The sequence below is a fragment of the Microtus oregoni genome, unplaced genomic scaffold (assembly GCF_018167655.1).
Source record: "Microtus oregoni isolate MIOR12 unplaced genomic scaffold, Mior012 000005F_ref0000423, whole genome shotgun sequence".
Lineage (NCBI taxonomy): Eukaryota > Metazoa > Chordata > Mammalia > Rodentia > Cricetidae > Microtus > Microtus oregoni.
In genome coordinates this window covers 29,943,477-29,968,116 of record NW_024543064.1, presented here as the reverse complement: position 1 = coordinate 29,968,116, position 24,640 = coordinate 29,943,477, and the positions used below count along the sequence as shown (strand labels likewise).

The 24,640-nt window shown below is 44.9% G+C and overlaps 1 pseudogene; it reads right to left on the bottom strand.

The window, feature by feature from the left end:
• LOC121447823 overlaps positions 1–23,181 on the bottom strand; it is a 36,495-nt pseudogene extending 13,314 nt beyond the window's left edge.
• Between the last annotated feature and the right edge of the window lie 1,459 nt (positions 23,182–24,640).

The following is a 24,640-nucleotide window of genomic DNA, read 5'->3' as shown; positions in this document are numbered from 1 at the left end:
GAAACCCTGTCTCGAAAAACCAAAAAAAAAAAAAAAAAAAAAAAAGAGAGAGAGAGAGAGAGAGAATGTGGTCATTATACATGTACAATTGTGGAAGAATTTTTTTTTTAACAGTTTCGGGTCTAGCTGGGTATAGTGGCTCATGCCTATCTATGTCCTAACACTTCAGAGGCTGTGGTGGAGAATTGACAACCTGAACCACATAGTGAGTTCCAGGCCAGCTTGGGTTACAAAGGGAGAAATTGTCTCCAAAACAGCCAGTGAGATAGCTCATTAGGTAAAAGCACTTGCTACCAAAGCCCAGTGACTTGTACTTGATCCCCAGAACCCTCAAGGAGATAATGTTGTGGGGTACCCACCCACGAAGACTTCTCAGACATGGGTTTAAGGCAATAGAAAGTCTTTATTAGCCAACTGGCAACTACACCGAGTGTCTGGGATCCCAGTGTAGCCCTGAGCCTTTCTCAAGGTGAGCATTTATGCACAAAACCCATGTCCTGGGTTGACATACTTCAATTAACAAGAACAGTTAGCCAGAAGCCGAGCTACAGAAGCCAAAAATCAAGGTCAGTACATTTAGAGACTTTCCCGGGACTACAGAGTTGGGTGGATTAGGGCTATGTTTTCAGTTTGGTTGGTAGTGCTGTCTACATGCTAAGTGGACCATCATGGTACTACTAAATGGTACTACCATCATGAAGTCAGTTATCTTGAAGTATGGGGGCCTATGAAGGTCTGGGGACTGTTACAGAAAGGAGAGATCCAACTTCCAAAAGTTGTTCTCTGACCTCCACATGAACATACAAACATAACAAACAAATAATAAATAAATCTAACAAGCTTTTAAAAAAGACTTGGAGATCTGCCTTGCCTGTATATCAAGACTCAGCCTTTTTGGCTGAAAGAGTGTTTCTGTTATTGTTTTGTTTTGCTCTGAATTTTGGAAACAGAGTCTCGGTCCAGATTGCTGCCTAGTTTACTCTATAGCCAAGGGTGACCTTGAACTTTGGATCCTTCTATAACTATCTCCCCCATGGTAGAACTGTAGGTAGAATAAGCTGACTATATGAGATGCTGGAGACTGAACCCAGGGCCATGTGCCTGCTTGGTAACCACTCTACCAACTGTGCTACCTCCTCAAACTTGTCCTTGGTTTTTTGAGAAAAGATCTTATGTAGACCAGGCTGGCCTTGAACTCACAGAGATCTGCCTGCTGCTGTCTCCCCAGTACCATTTTGCCTCACTTGAGTTAAGCTTAAAAGGTAGAGATGCTCTCTGAGAAAAATACAAAAGGATTGATGGGGTCCATTTTTTTTTAAAAAGATTTATTTATTTATTATGAATACAGTGTTCTGCCTGCATGTATGCCTGAATGCTAGAAGAGGGTACCAGATCTTATTACAAATGGGTGTGAGCCATGTGGTTGCTGGGAATTGAACTCAGGACCTCTGGAAGAACAGCCAGTGCTCTTAACCTCTGAGCCATCTCTCCAGCCCCGGTGAGGTATATTTTTATACATGTGAACTAGCAGAGGACCAAACACTGTACAGTTCAAAAGTGATGTTGTGTGGAGTATGAAAAATTAAACATTACATTAAAACTTCTGTCATGCATAGGGTGTGGTTGTACATATCTTCAATCTTATCTTCAGGAGGCAGATGTACATAAATCTCTGTGAGTTTGAGGCCAGCCTGGTCTACATAGCAAGTTCCAGACCAAGCAAAGATACATAGTGAGCCTTTGCCTTAAAAAACTAAAAATAAAACTAGAACTAAAAAATTTCTGTTATATTAAATAGCTGAGCAGAAAGTAAAGTAGCTTACTTGTTTTGTTTTGTTTTGTAGGCCCACACATGTGGAGACAGAAAAGGCCCTGGAATTGGAGTTAAAGGCAACTGTGAGATGGCTCTCTCATGGATACTGTGGTGGATTAAATAAAAATGGCCCCATTAGGCCCATAGGGAGAGGCACTACTAGGAGGTATGGCTTCGCTGGAGTAGGTGTGGATTTGTTGGAGGAAGTGTGTCATAGGGTGGGGGATAGGAGGTGGGAAACGGGAAGTGGGGCTAAGAGTGGGCTTTGAGGTCTTGGATTGTTCTCCTGACCATCAGCCACGGCCAACAGGTACAGTGGGTCCCAGTCAGAAATCCACTGGTGCTGATGCCAGTGGGCCTGAATAGTCATGAGTGGCTATACTTCCTTTCCATTGATTGGGCTACGGAACAGCCAGCCATTCCCATTGATTGGAGACACAACAATGTTATTGGGATGTGGAAACTATCTGGCAGTTTGTATTTTATGTCTGATGAATTCTTTCTCCTTGTGCTAAATGTTGGCCTGGTACCATGATTTATGGCCAGAGCACATTATTAATTGTGGTGATAGGACAGGGATCACCTTACAAGAATGTTAGCAAGGATTCTCAGGAGTTTCATTTCTGGTATCCAACCCAATGTGGTATAGTATCTACCTTCACGTGATGGTATCTCTGTGGACTTCATGCCTGTTTACCAGAGCCAAAATAGGGCTTCTCATGTGGCGGTCTGTGGCTAATTATGATTCTGCCCTTATCTGTTCTCAAGTTTTGTGTCTTTTGAACAGCTGTTGGGCCAACAAGATGACTGCCGCTGTGCCTGGGTTCCAGGCTTGGTGCTTGTTCCAGTGAGTCAACTGGTGCTGAGCCGTCCTGGCCGAGACTTTGGGATCACCGTGGGTGGCTGCTGTTGTCACCACTGTGGCCTCCAAGATAACTGGAATTGCCACCAGTCAGATGGCTGCTGTGGCTAGCACTGTTGGTCCCCTAGCCAGACAGGTTGCCACTGCCTTAGAGATCCAGAATTCCCTACATAATTTTTGCCAGGGCATTATTCAGTTTGACCTACAGGCCTCCTTTTAAAAGAGCAGTTAGAACATGTGGTTAGCTGCTCCCTTTCTTTCATTATATTTGTGCCATGCCCATGCCAGTCCAGCCACTCCCATATGGCCTAGGCTTGCCGAACAGCTGGTCTTAGGAACTCCTGTAGCCGAGGGTTTCTGTTGCTCTGCCTCTACAACAGGCGTCATCAGCAGCAGCAGCAGCAGCAGCAGCGATGTAAATCACTATTTGCCCAAGAAAGTGGGCTTCCTCCAAGAGCAGTATGGGCTAGCAGGCTACGGAAAGACCAGAGAGCTGGAGACGGGTAAGGCAGGAGCCTGTCACAGTCAACCTAAGACAGAGGCCTGTGTGCTGGGGCAAGTGTTCCTGATGACTGGTAAGATGTGAATATGTGCCTCTGCAACCCAAGACAGGCCTGGTCTAATTATGCAGAAAAGGAGGAGTTGTTGGTGGCTGTAGACCCCTGGCCCCTTGACTTTTTTTGCCTGTCTCAGACCCTTTGCCTGCTAAAGTGAACTGAGAAAAACACCTGTGCCTGCAGTTGCTCTTAGCACCAGACCTTGGTGTCAGGGGAATGGGTTCTGAGGAGGCCTGCAGCTGAAAGATCCCAAGAGCTGGGTGTGTCTATCAGTTAAGGACCCCTATATAAGCTTCCCTGGAGCACTATAAAGTTGACACTTTTGTATCAAGGATGACCCTTGTCCCCGTGTCTCTGTCTGTCCATGTGCATGTGTTTTTAAGTCTCCAGCTTAGTTCCTGGTTGTCATACCATCCCATAGTGCAGATGCTCAAGCCTGACCCAGTGTGGTACTCTCTTCCTGCTGTCTGCCGATCCAGATGTGGAACTCTCAGGTACCTCTCCAGTACCATGTCTAGTGCCAACATGATTTCCACAACAATGACAATGGACTAAGCTTCTGAACTGTAAGCCAGCCCCAGTTAAATGCTTTTCTTTATAAGAGTTACCAGGGTCATGGTGTCTTTGGGCAGCAATAGAAACCCTAAGACAGGTGCTTTGAAGTGAACCCAGATCTTCTGCAAGAGCAGCAAGCCTGAGTTCGAAACCAGCCTGGTCTATAGAGCTAGTTCCAGGACAGGCTCCAAAGCCACAGAGAAACCCTGTCTCGAAAAACCAAAAAAAAAAAAAAAAAAAAAAAAAGAGCAGCAAGCCTTCTTCACTGCTAAGCCATCTTTTGGGTATCTCACTGGTCGTTTTTGTTGTTTTGAAGTAAAGTTTAACAGTTTTAGGCTATAGGCTGTAGGCTGGTGTTAGAGCACTTATCTAAACAAGGGTGAGGCTCTAGGTGTGCTGGCTAATTCTGCTGAGGAAGAAGAGGAGCAGGAGAGGGAGGGAGGGAAAGAAAGGGAAAGAAAAAAAAAAGAAAAGTTTGAACAAGAAGCCAGACTTAATGGTGTGTGCCTTTAATACTGGCACTTGGGAGACAGAGGTAGGTGGATTTCTATGAGTTTGAGGCCAGCCTGACCTACGTATAAGAGTTCCAGGACTTCCAGGACTGCAGAGAGACCCTGTCTTATTTTTTTTTAAAAAAAAAAAAAGTAAACAAATCGAATGAGTTTGTTCTTCATTGTCAAGGTGGAAGGGCTGAAATCTGCTCATGTACATGTTTAGGCACATGTTAATTCTTTATATCCCTCCATTAATATTAAAAATTCATACGCATATGAAAATGGGAAAAGCTGCCAATACCTGATTTCTGTCTTGTGTTTTTCAAGCATGTTCTCCATGGTAGTGTGCTAACTGGATGTCTTTCAGCATAATCATTACATGTTCAGCATGGGTCGCACACAGACTGATATCTTCAAAAAGGCCAACAAGATGGATCTCACTTGTCTCCAGCAAAGTGCTAACAGCTGCACTCTGGGAGCACAGATCTATTTTGAAGTCTTGAGCAATTTCTCTCACCAGGCGCCAGAAGGGAGTTTGCCAAACACAAGTCACCTGACGGTGTCTAATTTCCAAGTGCCAGGGGCACCAGAACTGTAAGCAGGAATTTTCTTCACCCCTCCAGGAGAGGATGCAATCACTCCCTGCATGCTTTTGGTGTGTTTTCAGGCCTGGCTCTTTGTTCCAGACATAGCAGAGTATTCTAGTCCAGGTCCAGAGACATCCTCATCCCTCTTCTCTTTCAGTTGGTGCTTGACAAACCAGAGGCAGACTCACTAACAATTTGAAAACTTTTTTAACGCCCCAGTACTAAGGCTTGAACCCAAAGTCTTAACAAGATAATTAGGTCCTCTCTCCCAGTCCTTAAAACACAAAGCAATATGTCCAATGTTTACCAGGTGTCTCAAATTCAAATAATTTTTATACTCATATTCCTTCTTTCTTCCTCCCATCAGGGTCTCACTATGTAGTCCAGCTCCCAAATCATGACATAGAGACTTATTATTAGTTATGAATATTTGACCCTAGCTTAGGCTTGCTTCTTGCTAGCTCTTTTGTTGTTGTTGTTGTTGTTGTTGTTGTTTTTTGAGACAGGGTTTCTTTGTAGCTTTGGAGTATATCCTGGAATTAGATAGACCAGGCTGGCCTCAAACTCAGAGATCTGCCTGCCTCTGCCTTCCGAGAGCTGGGATTAAAGCCACTCAGCTTCTTGCTAGCTCTTATAACATAACCTGTTTCTCTTGTTTTGCCTCAGGTCTTTTTACCTTTCTTTCTTTCTGTATGTTCTATTCTGTATCTAACTCTCTGGTGGCTGCCTGGCTTCTGGCCCTGGGCATGTCCCTCTTTCTCCTTCATTGTCTTCCTCCTCTTCTCCTTCTTCTCTCCCTCCTTCTATTTATTCTTTCTGCCCACCAGCCCCACCTATCCCTCTCCTATCTAGGTATTGGCTGGTCAACTTTTTATTAGACTAATTGGGTGGTCTTAGGCAGGAAAGGTGAAACAGCAACACGTCTTTATATAATTAAACAAATGAAGTATAAACCAATGTAACATATCTTTGCCTACCTAAAGTAATATTCTACAACATTTCCTCCTTGTTGTCTAAATAAAAAGGAAGAGTTTTTAGTATAGTAAAGCTATATAACAAGAACAATTATCAAGTAAGGATTACATTTACAATATCCAGTCTATTTGTATTCAGAAAATTCAGAGATAATACTCCATTATTTGTTCTCTCTTGATGAGTCCAAAGTTTTGTTCCTAATCTATCACAACTAAGGAAAACTGTAACTATAACTATCTAATCTTCAACTCCATCAAAGACCCCAGAAGGATATAGTATTACCTAAGTAAACAGAAAGTAAAGTACAAGCCATTTCCAAAATGATAAATATCTGGCTGCCTGGACAGTCACCCAAGGTTCCTTTGCAACACTGGGGAAACCACCTTTGACCTACAGGCCTAGAAATACCTGGCAGACTCTTCTATGAAGCAAGAATTTTGAAGGACTGTCTCACCTAGTCTTGGCAAAGTTTAGCAGTTGCTTTCTTGTGTGTCCTGAAGAATTTCTGGCAGACTTTCCTATGAAGCAGGAATTTTGAAAGGCTTTTCTTCATTATCTTGGCTGGAGTGTACCAAAACTACCTGGCTCCTCTGTTTTCTGTTTTCTTTCTTTCTTTCTTTCTTTTTGCTGTCTTTGTTTGTACTTAGATAGCCTTTGCTTAATGTTTAACACTGTGACTAGTCTGACCATGGTTTTAAAGGGTTCAGATAATAAAGCAACATCCCAGCATGATTCAGTTGTCACTAAAGAGGAAGGCTATGTGACTGTGATATCTTTTTTTGTTTGTTTGTTTGTTTTGTTTTTTTATTGATATTTATTGAGCTCTACATTTCTCTCTGCTCCCCTCCCTGCCTCTCCCCTCCCCCCTTCAATCCTCCCTCAAGGTCCCCATGCTCCCAATTTACTCAGGAGATTTTGTCTTTTTCTACTTTCTAATTCCCATGTATGGTAAATCTATGTAAGTCTCTCTTAGTGTCCGCATTGTTGTCTAAGTTCTCTGGGATTGTAGTTTGTAGGCTGGCTTTCTTTGCTTTATGTTTAAAAACCACCTTTGAGTGAGTACATGTGATAATTGTCTTTCTGTGTGTGGGTCACCTCACTCAAAATGATGTTTTCTAGTTCCATCCATTTTCCTGCAAAATTCAAGCTGTCATTATTTTTTTCTGCTGTGTATGTAGTACTCCTTGGGTAAATGTACCACATTTTTCTTATCCATTCTTAAGTTGAGGGGCATTTAGGTTGTTTCCAGGTTCTGGCTATGACAAACAATACTGCTATGAACATAGCTGATCACATGTTCTTGTGGCATGATTGAGCATCCTTTGGATATATACTCAAAAGTGGTATTACTGGGTCTTGAGGAAGGTTGTTTCCTAATTTTCTGAGAAATCGCCACACTGACATCCAAAGGAAATGTACCAGCTTGCACTCCCACCAGGAATGCGGAAGTGTTCCCCTTTCCCCTCAACCTCTCCAGCATAAGTTGTCATCAGTGTTTTTGATCTTGGCCATTCTTCCAGGAGTAGGATGGGAATCTCAGAGTTGTTTTGATTTGCGTTTCTCTAATGACTAAGGATGTTGAACATTTTCTTAAGTGTCTTTCAGCCATTTTAGATTCTTCTGTTGAGAGCTCTCTGTTTAGGTCTGTACTCCATTTTTTTTTATTAGATTATGTGATCTTTTGGTGTCCAATTTCTTGAGTTCTTTGTATATTTTGGAGATCAGACCTCTGTCTGATGTGGGGTTAGTGAATATCTTTTTCCATTCTGTAGGCTGTTGTTTTGTCTTGTTGACCATATCCTTTGCTTTACAGAAGCTTTTCACTTTCAGGAGGCCCCATTTATTAATTGTTTCTCTCAGTTTCTGTGCTGCTGGGGTTCTATTTAGGAAGTGGTTCCCTGTGCCAATGCTTTCAAGTGTACTTCCCACTTTCTCTTCTATAAGGTTCAGTGTGGCTGGCTTTATGTTTGTTGTGATCCAGCTTCCCTCACTTCCCCTGACTGACAGCGGAACTTCCTTGTGGTCTGTAATTGACAAGGATGTTTGTATTCTTTCTGGTCTCCACAGAAGGAGTAGAGGCGTAAAAGGTTGCTGCTGGGAAAAATAAAGGTTGCTGTTCTTCCACCTGAAAAAAAGAAGACTCCGTATCTCAATCCTGGCACCACCACCCCCCCACCCCCCCCACCCCCCGCCAGTCTTGGCTATCCAGGCTGCGCTGGCTGCAGCAATGTTGAGGTCTTTGATCCATCTGGACTTGAGTTTTGTGCATGGTGATAGATATGGGTCTATTTTCATTCTTCTACAGCTTGAATTTTGCAGGAAAATGGATGGAACTAGAAAACATCATTTTGAGTGAGGTGACCCACACACAGAAAGACAATTATCACATGTACTCACTCAAAGGTGGTTTTTATTTATTTTATTTATTTATTTATTATGTATACAATATTCTGTCTGTATGCATGTCTTCAGGCCAGAAGAGGGCACCAGACCTCTTTACAGATGGTTGTGAGCCACCATGTGGTTGCCGGGAATTGAACTCAGGACCTTTGGAAGAGCAGGCAGTGCTCTTAACCGCTGAGCCATCTCTCCAGCCCCCTCAAAGGTGGTTTTTAAACATAAAGAAAGCCAGCCTACAAACCACAATCCCAGAGAACTTAGACAACAATGCGGACACTAAGAGAGACTTACATAGATTTACTATACATGGGAAGTAGAAAGTAGAAAAAGACAAAATCTCCTGAGTAAATTGGGAGCATGGGGACCTTGAGGGAGGATTGAAGGGGGGAGGGGAGAGGCAGGGAGGGGAGCAGAGAGAAATGTAGAGCTCAATAAATATCAATAAAAATAAAATAAAATAAACGAACTAGTTCCAGGACAGGCCCCAAAGTTACAGAGAAATCCTGCCTTGAAAACCCATCTCCTTGTTTCCACTCCACATCTCACACCACAGGCGTGCTGGAATTATAAGATATGTACCTCTGCCTCACCCTTTGACACGTGAGTTCCAGGGACAGAGCAAGGTTGTTAGGCTTGCCCAACCTTCTTACTGCAGCACGCCGCTACTGCCAGCAGAAGAGACGACTGCAACAGGATCCTTGTCAGAACGCCCTTTATTGGAGCACTTACACTTGAGGTTTGAAAGAGGCAAGAAGACCCCGTCCCCGTGGAAGCAGAAGAATATATACGGTGCCAGACAAAGCCCTGACGTGTCATCAACCCAATGGCTCAGGCCAGAATGGAGCGATAAACGTGCTAAATAATGATTGGCCAGATCGGATGGCCAGATCGAAAGACTCCCTGCGCGCTACATCTGACAGCGCCATGGTGCGCGCTACATCTTACCAGTCCTAGGTTCTTATCGTTTTGAGGGAATGAATTCAGTCAAGAGACAGAGACACGTTGAGCAGAAGTTTATGTAGCAAAGTTGCAGCAGTCAAGCTAAGCAAAGCAGAACTACAAAACCAGACTGGCATGGACTGCCCCCAAGTGGGGGCCTGAAAGGGCGCTGCATTGTGGGTGCTAAGGAATTTGGAATGACAAGTTATGAGGTAGGTAGCATAGTCATAGAGTAACGTGACCCCTTCTTCTGTCCAAAATATAGTGGGACAGATCTTTTAGGGAATTCCTCCTATGATCTCCACACAAGGTGAGGGGTGCAAATGATATTACAACAGAGTCAGGCCTTTTGAGGGTGCAGACCCCTCGTGACTGCACACTTGTTGGTTTCTGCTCTGGTGGGAACAGCCTCATTGTAGCTTCAAGGATGTTCAACCACAAAGGAGCCACCTGACCAGCAACAGATGCAGTTACCAAGATGTGGTTGTGGTTTCCTAGGTTACCACAGATCTAGCTCCTTGCCTGTGGGAGGGAGGTTCGCTGCCTGGAACAGGTGAGGCTGCAGGTGGTAATCAGAGCCGGCCAAGACCAGCTTTGCTTACCCCTGCCCCCAGCCCTGTCCTTCGTCTTATCAGTGGGTTTCGCCAACTCGTGGCCAGCTGCAAGCCCTTTGATTTCTCATCCCCCAGAGTTCCTATCGCTGTTTTAAACCTAACATTCATTTTCACTCACAAAACACTATTACTATCAAATCAGAAAAATGTCACTTGGTAGTTTTAAAGTGTTCTTTAAACTCGGCCGATGAATTCCACTTTTTTTTTTAATATTTATTTATTTATTATGTATACAATATTCTGTCTGTGTGTATTCCTACAGGCCAGAAGAGGGCACCAGACCTCATTACAGATGGTTGTGAGCCACCATGTGGTTGCTGGGAATTGAACTCAGGACCTTTGGAAGAGCAGGCAATGTTTTTAACCGCTGAGCCATCTCTCCAGCCCCCGATGAATTCCACTTTAAAGAAGACAACGGGTCAGTCCTACAGCATGCCCTGTTTCCCGCAATTTCGTGCTTTGAAAACTCTGCAGACTCTGTTTGCCCCATTAATTTAACTAATTTAATTAAGTAATTATTTTTGCAATTAAGAATCTTGTGTGTTCTTTTTCTTTTTTCTTTTCTTTTTTTTTTTTTTTGAGACAGAATTTCTCTGTGTAGCCTTAGCTGTCCTGAAACTCGCTCTGTAGGCAAGGCTGGCTTTGAACTCCCAGAGATTCCCCTGCAGCTGCCTCCCAGTGCTAGGATTAAAGGCATGCACCGCCACACCCAGCTAAGAATTTTAGTTTTTAAGGTTTGTTGGCTACTGAGAAACTTTAAAAAAGTGCATGAAATACAACTAAGTTATAAAGCTTCCCATTACTGAAAGTGTGTGCGTGACTGGAACGCTTGTAACTGAACTGCGCAGAATTAAGACTCCATTTTAAAATCAACCCGATAGGTCAGTGAGATGATTGAGCAGATAGAGGTGCTCGCTACGAAGACTGATGAGTTGAGTTTCATCCATGGGATCCACATGGTGGAGGAAGAGAATGACCCACCCCCCAGTTGTCTTCTGACTTTCACGCTGGTGCTGTGGTGCAACACACGCGCGCACACACGTGCACACACACACGCACACACACATGCGTGCACACACACGCGCGCACACACACATACACACTAATGAATGGATAAACGATGGATAAGTACAATTTAAAATTTTTAGATACAAAATTAAAACCTAAGAATAAGGACCAGAGAGTTGGCTCAGCAGTTGACAGCGCCTGTATAATCCTGAGGACTGGAGTTGGCATCACAGCGTCCACAAAACAAAGCAGATATCCCATGCGTGCTTACAAACCCAGCTCTGAAAACTTGGAGACAGGAGTGTGGCTGAGGCTTGCTGGCTGCCAACCTAGCCAAGAAAACACAAACCACAGGGAGAGACCCTGCCTCAAAGGGTTGGACAGAAAGCAGCAGAAAACACATGATGCCCTGCTCTGGCCTCTGGACACACACAGGCCTGCACACACACACACACACACACACACACGAACGCACACACAAATGGAGGGGAAAGAAAGAACCACAAAGTTGTCCCTTGACTTTCACGTGTGCCTCCTGGCATAGGCAGGTCCTAGCCTTTTGTCATATGCAATAATAAATACACTAGAATAAATAAGCATGAAAATAATCATAGATTACAATTAACTTTTTTTTCCTTTCTCTTTTTAGACATCTCGTGTAGCTTGGGTTGCTTGGATTGGCCTCAAAATCTATCTAGTTGAGGATGACCTTGAACTTCTGAGGCTCCTGCTGCTGCCTTCTGAGTGCTGGAATTACAGAGGTGCCTAATAACACCTTGCTTTCAAAGCTGTGCTGAGGGTTGAACTCAGGACTTTGTGCATGCTAGGCAAGCACTCTACAAACTGAGCTATATATCACTAGCCCCTTCTTTCCTTCTTCTTCTTCTTTTTTTTTTTGAGATATGGTTGCAGGTAGCCCAGGTTTGCCTCAAAATCACTATATAATTGAAGATAGTCTTGAGCCCTTGATCCTCCTCCCTCTACCATGAGTTCTGGGATTATAGGACTGTACCACCATACCTCCCATGAGTCTTACTCCTTCTCCTTCTCCTCTGTAAGTGCTCTTAACCCTAGAGGCATCTCTTCAGCCCCAAGAATAAATGTTAAAATGTGGTCAGGACATTTATTTTCTTTGAAAGAATCATAAATTTTAAAGCATTGGGCCTAGAGAGATAGTTCAGGGGTTAATGAACCTGGCTGCTCTTCCAGAGGTCCTGAGTTCAATTCCCAGCAACCACATGGCAGCTCACAACCATTTATAATGAGACTGGTGCCCTCTTCTGGCATGCCAGCATACATGCAGGCAGAACACTATAATAATAATATATAAACATATATAATAATAAATAAATAAGTAATAATAATAAATAAATAATTTTTAAGCCATCAAAAATGGAAGTGATGTGAGTTCGAGACCAGCCTGGTCTACAGAGCTAGTTCCAGGACAGGCTCCAAAGCCACAGAGAAACCCTGTCTCGAAAAACCAAAAAAAAAAAAAAAAAAATGGAAGTGACCAGGTATGGTGGTGAATGCCTTTATTCTTAGCACTCAGGAGACAAAGAGAGGCAGTGAATCTTTGTGAGTTTGAAACCAGTCTGGTCTACATAGAGAATTTCAGGCCAACCAGGGTTATATAGTGAGACTCTGTTTTCATGATGTGCTTGTTTATTTAGTTATTTTCGGGACAGGGTCTTGTATAGCCCAGGCTAGCCTCCAACTGGCTACGTAGCTAAGTATGGACCTGAGCTCTGGATCCTCCTGCCCCTTTCTCCCAAGTGTTAGGATTACAGGCTTGTGCTACTACGCCCAGCTCAGTTAATGGTTTCTGAGCAAGCTGGTTTTACGAGATGTTCTGTACAGACTTTGATGTGTTATGAAATGCTTTGGTATACTTGTAAAGCTCTCTTGTCTGACCTGTGCTTACATACTGCCGTGATAACATGGTACATGCACATATAATAATAAACAGCATTTCCCCCAGAGGGTGACAGCTCATCCTCCTCACCAAGAAACTACTCGAGTTCCTATGGGATCAAAGTAGAATTTTATAAGGATATAATGGCAGCCTGGTCTACAGAGCAAATTCTAGGGCAGGCTCCAAAGCTACAGAGAAACCCTATCTAAAAAAAAAAAACAAACAAACAAAAAACAAACAAACAAAAAAACCCAAAGAACAAAATGGATGAAGAAGAGAAAAACCTCTGGTGACCTTGAAGGTCTTGATGCCTGTCGTACATCTCCTGATTGGGTTTGGTGGTGCACTCTTTTATCCCAGAACTTGAGGCAGAGATAAGTGGATCTCTGTGAGTTTGAGGTCAGCCTGCCATACCTTGTGAGCTCCAGGACAGCTAGGGCTACATAGTGCTAAGTCCAAAGTGCCCTCCACCCCCGAGAAATGACAGTGCTGATGCCAATGCCCTAAACAGGACTAGGCCAGGTAAGTAGAAGGATTGTTATTGGGTAAACAGAGGTCTAAAGGTGGGTTCTATTTACCAGGAAGCTCTCTCAATCCCATCAACAACCTCAGGCTAGGGTTCCAAATAGGGTGAGCTCAAAGACCCCACCCTATTGGTTTCCAAATAAAATCTGCTTCCTTTTCCACCATTTTGCCCCCTCCCATGTCCCAGAGAGGGAGCCTTGGCAGTTTGATCCCTAATAAACCTTTCTTTCCACCCACGGAGTGGTCTAGTTCAGAGGTTTCACTGTGCCTTGACACAAAAACAAAACAAAAGAAAATAAAAAAACTCACTATCTTCTGATGGTCGCCAATGTAATAGAGAGCACATAGCCAGGTTGTGGTGGCGCACACCTTTGGACCTTTGGTCCTAGCACTTGGGAGGCAGAGGCAGGCAGATCTCTGTGAGTTCAAGGCCAACCTGGTTTACAAAGTAAGTTTCAGGACAGCCAGGGATAAACAAAGAAACCCTGTCTCAAAAAATAAAATAAAATAAAATAAGAGAGAGAGAGAAAGAGAGAGAACTTAGAACACACAGTAACATCGGCGGCACTAAAAGCTGTGCTGGGGTGGGCAGGTCAGTTTGGTAGAGATCCTTTGGCATACACTAGAGAAAGTATGTGTGTATTTAGAAAGGGCAGCTGCTTCAGCGACTGTCCCAACATTGCACAGGCACTGTTGCTGGCTGTGAACTTCCTAGATCATTAGGAAAATAGATGGTAGCAAGCTGTTGATTTTTTTTTCAGTATTTAGTACTAGTTATTCAGTTAGCCGTTTTTTTTTTTCCATACATAGTATGTTGCCTGCACGCAAGTGAACGGATGGAAATTACAAAGCAGACAGTCTCCCTTCTGTTCTTTTGCACAGCAAGCAGAGTTGAAATTTGCTCCATCAACAAAGTAAGGGGTGTTTTTGTAAGTCATGAAATAAATAAATATGGTAATTTTTATGAAATATGAATATTCACATGAATATATACAGAAAAAAAGAAAGAATGGGGGTGTGTGGCATTATGGTGCCTTTAATTCTAGCACTCAGGAGGAAGAGAAAATCTGTCTGGAGAGAGAGAGAGAGAGAGAGAGAGAGAGCATCTTTAAATAAAAGGTGCCAGGACAAACCAGGTGTGGCCGTGCATACTTGTAACCTCATGTTCTGGTTAGTGTTTGCTTGTTTTGCCTACTTGACGCCAGCTAAAGTCATCTGGGAAGAAGAACCTCAGTTGAGAAAATGCCTCCATCAGATTGGCCTACAGGCAAGCCTGTGGGACACTTGCTTGATTAATGATTGATGTAGAAGAACCCAGTTCACTGTGGGTGGTACCAACCTCATTAGTGATCCTGGGTTGCGCAAGAAATCACTGGAGTTCATGGTTGTAAGTGACCATGTGGGTGCTGGGAACTAAATTCAAGTCCCCTGGAAGAACAGCAAGTAGTCTTAACTACAGAGTCATTTCCACCCCATATTTGCCCCATATTTGTTTTGATAATTGCTCTTATAGTGAAACAATCTAGTTGGATCTCTCCCCGCTCTGTCCCTTTTAATGCTTGGTAATTGCTTCTGAAACAGAAATTAATATGCTCTATATTCACTGTCTTATTTCATATAGCAAGATCCCACTTTCCAATATAGATATCACTTTTAATTATTTAAATTTGGGGGGAATATTTCTTAGATATACACAATTTATTTTGGAATATCCATCCCCTACTCCCTTCCTCCAGTTGCCTCTGTTCTCTAATATATTTTCAATCTCCCTCCCAATTTCATGTCTTAGTGTTCTACTGCTGTGAAGAGACACTGACATCAAGAAGGAAGCATTTGATTGGGGGCTGGCTTACAGTTTCAGAGGGCTAGTCCATTATTATCATGGTGGCAGACATGGTGCTGTAAAAGTAGCTGAGAGCTTTCTATCCTGATCTGCAAGCAGCAGCCTGTGGTGTGTGTGTGTGTGTGTGTGTGTTGTAGGTGGAGCGGCCCGCTTCCCAGCCATCGGCTAGCTTTACCCGAAGTAATTACACAGAAACTGTATTCTTTTTTTTAAATATTTGTTTATTTTTATTATGTATACAATATTCTGTCTGCATGTATGCCTGCAGGCCAGAAGAGGGCATCAGATCTCATTACAGATGGTTGTGGGCCACCATGTGGTTGCCGGGAATTGAACTCAGGACCTTTGGAAGAGCAGGCAGTGCTCTTAACCACTGAGCCATTTCTCCAGCCCCAGAAACTGTATTCTTTTAAACACTGCTTGGCCCATTAGCTCTAGCCTCTTACTGGCTAGCTCTCACATCTTGCTTTAACCCACTTCTAATAATGTGTGTAGCCCCACAAGGTATGGCTTACCAGGAAAGATCTTAACCTATGTCTGTCTGAAGTGGGAGAATCATGGTGACTGCCTGACTCGGCTTCTTTCTCCCAGCATTCTGTTCTGTCTACTCCACCTACCTAATTTTCTGTCCTATCAAAGGCCAAGCAGTTTCTTTATTAATTAACCAATGAAAGCAACAGATAGACAAATGACCCACCTCCATCATGTGTGTGATATTGAAGCCTCAAACCCTCCCCCCAGTGATATGCCTTCTCCAAAACGGCCACACCTTCTAATCCTTCTTAGACAGTTCCACTAACTGAACACGAGGAATTTACACATGAGACCCTATGGGGCCATTCTCATTCAAGCCATCACGCCGTCTTATGTGTTTTCTACCTGCTCTTAAGACCTCAAAGTTCCTTTAGACTAAGAGTGATGAGGTTTTGATGGGGAAGCTTGGTTAACCAATTATCTTAAAGAGGTGGGACCAAGTTAGGGTGTGGCTTGCTGTGAAAAAACTGCAGGGCCCAGGTGCCTTGGACTTCTCATTGCAGTTTCATGGATTTTTTTCCCTTTTAATAAATAAAAATATAATTGTTTATCTTTAAGCTAGCCTGGTTATTTCCCGAATCGGGTTAACTTCTACAAGGTTTGACGCAGATGCTCCATCTATGAATATTGTTACTTATTCTATTCTGATGACACTAACTACTACCCTCCGCAATAAAAACCCACCTGTCCCAGTGGCAAGTCTCTTTCTGTGCATTTCCTCCTGAGACTAACAAGAAAGTTTAGTGGCTCATGTACCCTTTACTACTGATTTCTGTTTCAAACCGTGTCTGAATTCTTGTTGAATACACAATTCCTTAATGTCTAGTTCAGTTGCAGTGTTGGCCTGAATGAGGCCAACTGTGTCCTCTGGAAAGGGGTCTTCATTGTCCCATCTCATCTGTCTCTTTGTTTGTTTGTGTGCTCTGGAAAGGGGTCTTCATTGTCCCATCTCATCTGTCTGTTTGTTTGTTTGTTTGTGTGCTCTGGAAAGGGGTCTTCATTGTCCCGTCTCACCTGTCTCTCTGTTAGTTCAGACTCTTCCGAGAAACAGAGCTGCAGCTTCCAGCATAGCCCTTTTATCCTAATGTACCTATAGTAGGCTACGGACAAATTTAGGATTTTAGAAAGGTCTGGTAAACCCAGAATGGGGCCTCAGTGTAGAGACAGAAGGATGCCAAGGGCTTGCTTAACTGAACCTGGTAGCACACATCTATCATCCTAGCTCTCCGGAAATGGAGGCATAAAGATCTGAAATTCAGGATTATCCTTGACTACTGCACAGAGAATTCAAGGCCAGGCTGGGGTAGAGAGCTTGTCTCAATATATATATATGGGGGAGGGAGGGCTGGGAAGATGGTTCAGTCACAGACATGAGGACCTGAGTTTAGTTGCTATCATTTGTGTAAAAGTCAGCTGGGCTCTGAGGTGTATACCTATAATCCTGTCACTAAGGAAGTAGAGAAAGAGGACCCCAGGGGCTTGATAGCCAGGCATTCTAGCCAAATTCGTGAGCTACATTGTCAGTGAGAGATCTTATGTCAAAAAATAAAATAGATAGAGCTGAAAATATGTAGTCAAGTGCAAGCACTGGCTGCTCTTGCAGAGGGCCCAGGTTCAATCTAAGCATCCATGTGGCTGATCACAACTGTCTGTAACTCCAGTTTCAGGGGTCCCCTTGCCCTCTTCTGGTCTCTGGTGGCACTGGGTATCTGTGACACAAATATATATGTGTATGTATATATATACATACACATATATATATATATATATGTATACACACACAGGGAAGACTCTCATACACACAAAACAAAAAATGGATAAATATTTAAGTATAGAAACACACAAAAATAAAAACTTAAAAATACATTTTAAAATTATTATTTTTTTAATTTATGTGTAGTGTTTGGGTGTCTGTATTTGTGTATGCCACATGTGTGCAGGTGCTTGCAAAAGCCAAAACAGGGTATCAGAGTTAGAGGTAGTTAAGAGCTACCTGACTTGAGGGCTTGGTTCTCAGAAAAGCAGCATGTACTCTTAAATTTAAAAATTATTTAAAAAGGACCAGCAAGATAGTTCAGTGGATCAAAGTGTTTGCCACCAAGCCTGATAATCGGAGTTCAATCCCTGGAGTCCTTGGGGTAGAAAGAGGGTCCCAGCTTCCACATGCTCTACATGTGTGCTCTACATGCACTCTGTGGTCTATGTACCACACAATATATTTTAAAAATAGACATGACATGCATACAGGACAGAGATGCTAATTAGCCTTCCCGCTTTGTTCCTACAGATGAGAGTGAACAATCAAGAGCTTTCCGCGAAAGTTTCAGTCTAAGACGTTTCCTAGGCAACCGTTATCATCGTCACCCACATTAGAAAGGCACTGTCTACAAAGCGAATGGGAGACTAGGAATGTATCACCCAGCTGGTGGCCTCCAAAATGAGTACTTTCTAAGTTAAAAAAGAGTAGGTGAAGCCATAGGAATTATTTGGTTCTCCCTTAGTAACAATCCTGTAAGAAAAGAATATGATGAAGATAAAAGTTTCCACACAGAAGAGCTAATTGTTGGATTCTATGAGATCCAATAATGGTCAGGCAGTGGTGGCACATGCATTTAACACCAGCTCTTGGGAGGCAGAGGCAAGAGGATCGCTATGAGTTCCAGGCTAGCCTGGTCTATAGAGTGAGTTCCAGGACAGCCAAGGCTACACAGAGAAATCCTGTCTCAAAAAACAAAACAACAACAATAAGACTCAATAAGGGTCTGACCTTGCTGCTAAAATGCCTTCCCAGGAGGAGACAATGTCTACCCCTCTTCCTATGGTCCCAAGGACAAACTGAGGTAAGTGAATCAGAGAAGAAATACAAAGGAGAGGACATGACTGCTCCTAGGTATGGGAGAGATGCTCCTGGGTATGGGGGAGATGCTCTTGAGTATGGGGGAGATGCTCTTGGGTATGGGGGAGATACTCTGTTAGGGATAAAGGGAGAACACAGTCAGAGGCAGGGGCGTCTGGGAGAGCCCAGGACATGACCCTGAGCTGGGTAAGGATGGAGGGAAAGGAAGTGAGGAGAGAGGCAGCAGCCAGGAGGCCCAAAATAAATGGGGGGGTGGTGGAAGCTGGTAATCAAAACGGTTAGATTATATAGGGAAGGGCAGCCCAGCTCCCTGGACTGAAGAGCTCAGGGGTAGGGGCAGGGTGTGCAAACCAGGAGGATCCTGTAGCAAGCAGGGACTGTGGGGATGCAGGAAGAACCTAGAGGTCAGCATGCTTTAGTGTGTTAAGTAGGCACCTCAGCGATTTGTCCCCGGTTTGAAACCTAATAGCAAGGCTCCACCAAAGGTCTGCCCGGGGACCAACAAGCTTGTTCAAAAAGGCTTACTTAGAGCAACAGCTGGAGAGCAGGAAGTCTACTGAACGCAGCCTGGACTTTCTAGTCCCGGCCGCAAGAGGGTTCCAGCAACATCTCTGCCCCAGTCAGGAGCCTGCCCAGCGCCTCTCTCCTTGTGATGAGGAAACTGCCCAGAGCTGTGCAGTACTGAGCTGGATAAGGAGACCCACTTGCAGGCCTGGGGTGGTCCAACCAGGCTCCAAGGGGAAAACACGGGCCCATGTGATGCCAGACAGATGGGCACTACTGTGGTGAGCATATGTTTGGCGTAGTATGAGAGAGAGAGAAAGAGAGAGAGAGAATGAGAGAGAGAGAATGAATGGTTCATGTCCCATAGACAGAGGCTTATCTGAAGAGGAGTGGGAGGCTTCATTGCCACCCAGAGCCAGGGTGATGTCTGGGCCTGGGCTGCTGCTGGGGCCCATGTCTGGGTTCATGGCTTTGATGCAACCATGGTCTCTGCTGATGTTTGTGACTCCTGATACCATTAAAGGCCAAGAGGATAGGGCTGTGCAAAATTGGCCCCAACCCTCACTGGCTGTAACCCTAGGGCGAATGGATCCTGCCTCTCACAGGCTGAAGCACTCAGAAAAGAGGGTCCTACACCTCACCTGGGCAGCACAGCAGAGCTGACCCTGTCTGCGGGGTCATGGGCAAGCTGGTCCTAAGGGCAGATCACACCTCTCCTGTCTGCCAGGCAGTGGCATGGATGAGGGGAAGATGCCCTCCTCCTCTTACCACTCACCATCTGCAGCAGGTGGGGACCTGGCCCGACCCCTCATTAGCTTCAGCACTTGGGAGAACAGGCCCTGTGCACAGTAGAGTCGACCCTGCAGACAAAAGTGCCGGTGAACCAGCCCTGGGAACATGAGAAGGGCGTAGCTGGTCACCGCCCTCCCCTACAGAGTGGTGGTAGGAGTGAAGGAAAAATGCCTTCCCCCTTCCCTAACACTTTCAGCTGATGAGGGAGCTGACCCTTTATCAGCTGCAACACCGGGGAAAGTGGGCCCTGCGCCTCGTCTGGGCAGCACAGTGGAGCTGACAGAGGTCTGGGTGGACTACCTTGAGAATGTGAGCATGGGAGATTGGCCTCACCCCTCATTTGTCACGTGGTGGTTGGTGTGGGTGGGGGAGAGATGCCCCCCCCCCAGTCACCCCTGACTGCTTTTGGCAGGGAGAGATAGCTGTTAGGTCACAGGAGCTGGAGAGCTGTCCCTGCCCCTCACAGGGAAAGTGGCCCTTGCACCTCTCCTGGGTAACACAGTAGAGCTGGCCCTGATGGTCCAGGTGTGGGAGAGATGACCCTGCCTCTTGCTCGTTACTGCAAGGGTGAACTAGCCAGGGCAGTGCTGGAGAGCCCACCCTGGTGGACTGACCAACGCTGCAGCTGCCACGCCCAGAACCAGCGTTATAAGTTGACCCACCCCAGCATCCACCTCATCTGTGATCTGTGGGAGCATGTGAAGCTGCTGGTCCTGCAGAATCAACGCTAACTGATCTCCACAACACAGAGCAACAGCAGGATGGCCCAGCATCTATAGTGTAGCAGACACCAGAAGCCTTGAACCAGACCAATGACTCTCTGCAGTGAACACGAGCCAGTAAAGATACAAGGACAAAAGGGTTTACTGTGTGACTCACTGTGTCACACTTTGGTTTCTATGCTGAGACCTTTCCCCCTATTTTTCTTTTTTCTTCTTTTAAATTTTATTCTATTGGGGGGCGGATTTCAAGGGCAGAGGCCGGATATGAAGGAATAGGGAAATAAATGGGATTGAGATGCATGATGTGAAAGACACAAAGAATAAATAAAAATAAGGTTTAAAATTAAAAAATAAAATAAAGGGCTTACTTATAGTGCCTGGGTGACATTAAAGCAGTCACACTGGGATGTCTGCATCTAGAATGGATGATAACTCCTTCAGGGCTTGTAGATGGAGCTCCCCCCCTCCCCCCAAGTCCTTCCCTACCTAAATACTGTAGCCCCTCCCTGATACCACAAGACGATATGAATAATTCAGACAGATTTGTATACAACTGATGAAGTGGAGGAGGTGACTAGATAATCAGGTGAGGGTCCCACGACCTTCCCCAACCCTTCCTTCTACAAGGAAGGTCAATAGTCAGAAGCCCAGCAGTGATCTTTTGGAAGCCAAGCTCCTGAAGATGGCAGCAGAGCGACACAGAGGACCGTCACGTACAACAGACTTGCCCGCTCACTAATCCAGTTTAACACATTATGCTGTGCCTGCTAGCTTGCCATAGTAAGGACCATAGTAGAACCTCTAAGCAAGGAAAGCATTGGTGAGCTGCCACAGGAGAGTTTAGGGGCTGTTGGGTGAACGGATAAAGCAGCAGGACCTTTGCATTCAACAGTCAGTCCTGCCACAATGATTATCAGATCCTTGGAGCCAGGGCTGAGCCTGCCCTGCCCATGTCTGACTCTGCAGAAGACTACAGACTGGGCCGAGCACAGTCTGTCCATGTCTGACTCTGCAGAAGACTGCAGACAGGGCTGAACCCGGTTTCTGATTTCTCCGGGTCTGACTCTGCAGATGACTGCACACAGGGCTGAGCCCAGTCTGTCCATGTCTGACTCTGCAGATGACTGCACACAGGGCTGAACCTGGTTTCTCCGTGTCTGACTCTGCAGATGGCTATGGGTAGTGATACTTCTTCACTGGAGAAAACACAGACAAATAACTCTAAGAGCCAGGCTCCACCTGGGCTGACTGGGCTGAGACCTGAACCTTGGGGATGTTCCCGAAAGGAAACTTTTGATTGTGTCTGCATTCGCAATAGCAGAAAGACCTCCGTGTGTGGATAAAATCTGGAAGGCAGTGTATGAAAGGAAGTTGCTTTGTTTACCAGAAGGAAACTTAAAGACTTTCTTTTTCTGTGATGTTAGGGCAGTCTGTACTGGGGAATAACCTCAGGCCTTGCCCATGCTAAGCAAGGACACTGGCAATTCTACACCCATAGCCCTCCACTACTTTGAGGCAAGGTCTTTCCTCCCTTCCTCCCTTCCTCCCTCTGTCCCTCCCTTCTTCCCTCCCTTCCTCCCTCCCTCCCTCCTTCCATCCCTTCCTTTCTTTTCTCAATACAGGGTTTCTCTGTGTAGTCCTGGTTGTCTGGAACTCGCTTTGTAGACCAGGCTGGCCTTGAACTCAGAGAATTACCTGCCCCGAGTGCGAATGTAGAGGTTAAAGACTTATACCACCACGCTGGAGACACGGTGGTTCTGGCTGGACTGGAACTCACTGTGTTGACCAGGCTGACTTTAAACTCACAGAAGTCCATCTGCATCCACCTTCTACGTGACAGGATTAAAGGCAAGGGTCACGACACCTAGCCTCCTAGCTCCCTTTGGAATGTTTTAAATTTTGAGACAAGGTCTCAGTAAGCTACTCAGGCTGACCTTAACTTGTGATCCTTTTGCCTCCCAAGTTGGGGAGATTATAGGCGTGTGCTACCATGCCGTAGCTTCAGACTTTTGAACAAAATGTTTTTAAGAAAAGAGGCCTCAAGTTGAGGCTCATGCCAGTAAACCCAGCGTTCAGAAGACAGAAACTGGAAGATTAGCGTGAGTTCAAGGTCAGCAAGGGCTGCGTAGTTAGACCCTCTCTGAGAAACAAAAGTAACAACAAAACGGATTTCTCCTTCACCTTCAGCTCAGTGTCGCTAAGATAAGGATGAAAGTCAAGTTAGCGGAGGACTTAAGGCTGGTCTTGTCCAATGCACACTTAGATCTTGGCTGTAATTCATCCTGCACAGCGTCTTGGATCTTTAATCGCTCTGAATAATCGCTCTGAATTCTAGGAGTGTAGTCCAGAGTAATAACAGCACAGCACCTGCTTTCTCAGAACGGTGCTGTGCAATATAACAATGTCAGCCCTACACAGCCGTATTTTAAAACGCTTTATAATCAACAAGTTCATACATTTGTATACTGAATTCTATCTTTTCCATCACCCCCTCGTTCTCTCTCTTCCTTTTCCCACTCTTACTGGAACCTTCCCACCCAGTCACCCTCTTACCGTCATGCCTTCTTTTGGGCTGCCGCCCCTAGTCTCTTGTCTTTGTAGGGTGGGAGGTTTCTCACTGGAGCAGGCCAGCTTCTCTTTGTCAGCACCACTGACAAAGATGACAGTCCCTTCCCAAACAGCCATTAGTTGCTAACTAAGAAGGTCCAATATAGCTATTTAGATGTAAATTATTTAATTTTTTAAATATTTATTTATTTATTATGTATACAATATTCTGTCTGTGTGTATGCCTGCAGGCCAGCAGAGGGCACCAGACCTCATTACAGATGGTTGTGAGCCACCATGTGATTGCTGAGAATTGAACTCAGGACCTTTGGAAGAGCAGGCAATGCTCTTAACCTCTGAGCCATCTCTCCAGTCCCTAGATGTAAATTATTTAAAGTGAAACAAAATTAAGTTGGGCATGGTAATGCATGCCTGTAATTGTAGCAGGTGGGAAATGGAGACAGGAAGATCAGGAGTTTGAGGCTAGCCTGGGCTATAAGAGACCCTGTCTCAGACCAACTCAAACAAACAAAGCACTCAAACACCAACACACACACACACACACACAGAGAGAGAGAGAGAGAGAGAGAGAGAGAGAGAGAGAGTCACATGCACACACTGTGAGTCTTGCTATGTATCCTTGCTATAAAAAATATATATCATACACTAAAAAATGAGCAGGGTATGGGGGCTCAGGCCTAAAATCCCAGCACTTTCAACTGAGAAGCAGGGGGAGCAAGGAGCAAGAGTTCAAGGTCATCCTCAGAGAGTCCGGGACAACCTGGGCTACATGAGAGGGACCTACCAATCTCCCTCACCTTATTTTTGAGACAGTTTCCCGTCATCCTTGGAAGATGATGATGTGGTCAGACTGTCTGGCCAGCACGCCCCAGGGATGCTCTTGACCTTACTCCTCAGCACAGGGATCACAGGTACACGTCCCTATCAGGAAGCTGAAAGCAGAAATGGTTGCAAGGAATTCATCTTCGCCTTTGAGCACCAACCCATCCTAGCAAGAAAGGTGCATCAGCAGGCAGTAACCAGGCTGCTACTGTTTTTGTTCTGTGACCTCAATGAACACCTCACTCAGCTATTAAAAGTGTGTCTTTGGGGCAGTGTATGGGCCACAGGCAGTGGTACCAGGATCTAACTCTAACATGTGAACTGACTTTGGGGAGCCCATTCTCAATGGAGAGATGCCTGGCTCAGCCTAGGCACCAGGGGTGGGAGGGGGAGACAGACTTAGTTGACTTCCCAGGGGAGGTCTTAACCTCTCTGAGGAGCAGATGGGGACTGGGGTGAGGGGAAGAAGGGGGAGTGAAAGGAGAGGAGGGAGGGGAAACCGAGATTGGTATGTAAAAATAAATAAAGTGTCTTTTTCTAAACTTTAAATTGTTCCCCAAGGTTTTCTACTTCAAAGTCTTTAACAAAGACATCTTAACCTAACTTCACTAACAATTTACATGTCTAAATTCTTCCTAGGGGTTGTGGTTGAGTAATTAATCTATTCCAGCAACAATCCTTGGAAAAAGTCAGTCACTATCATTGTCAGAACCAGTAACACTGCTCACAAGTCAGGAGCCTTCCAGCCATAACC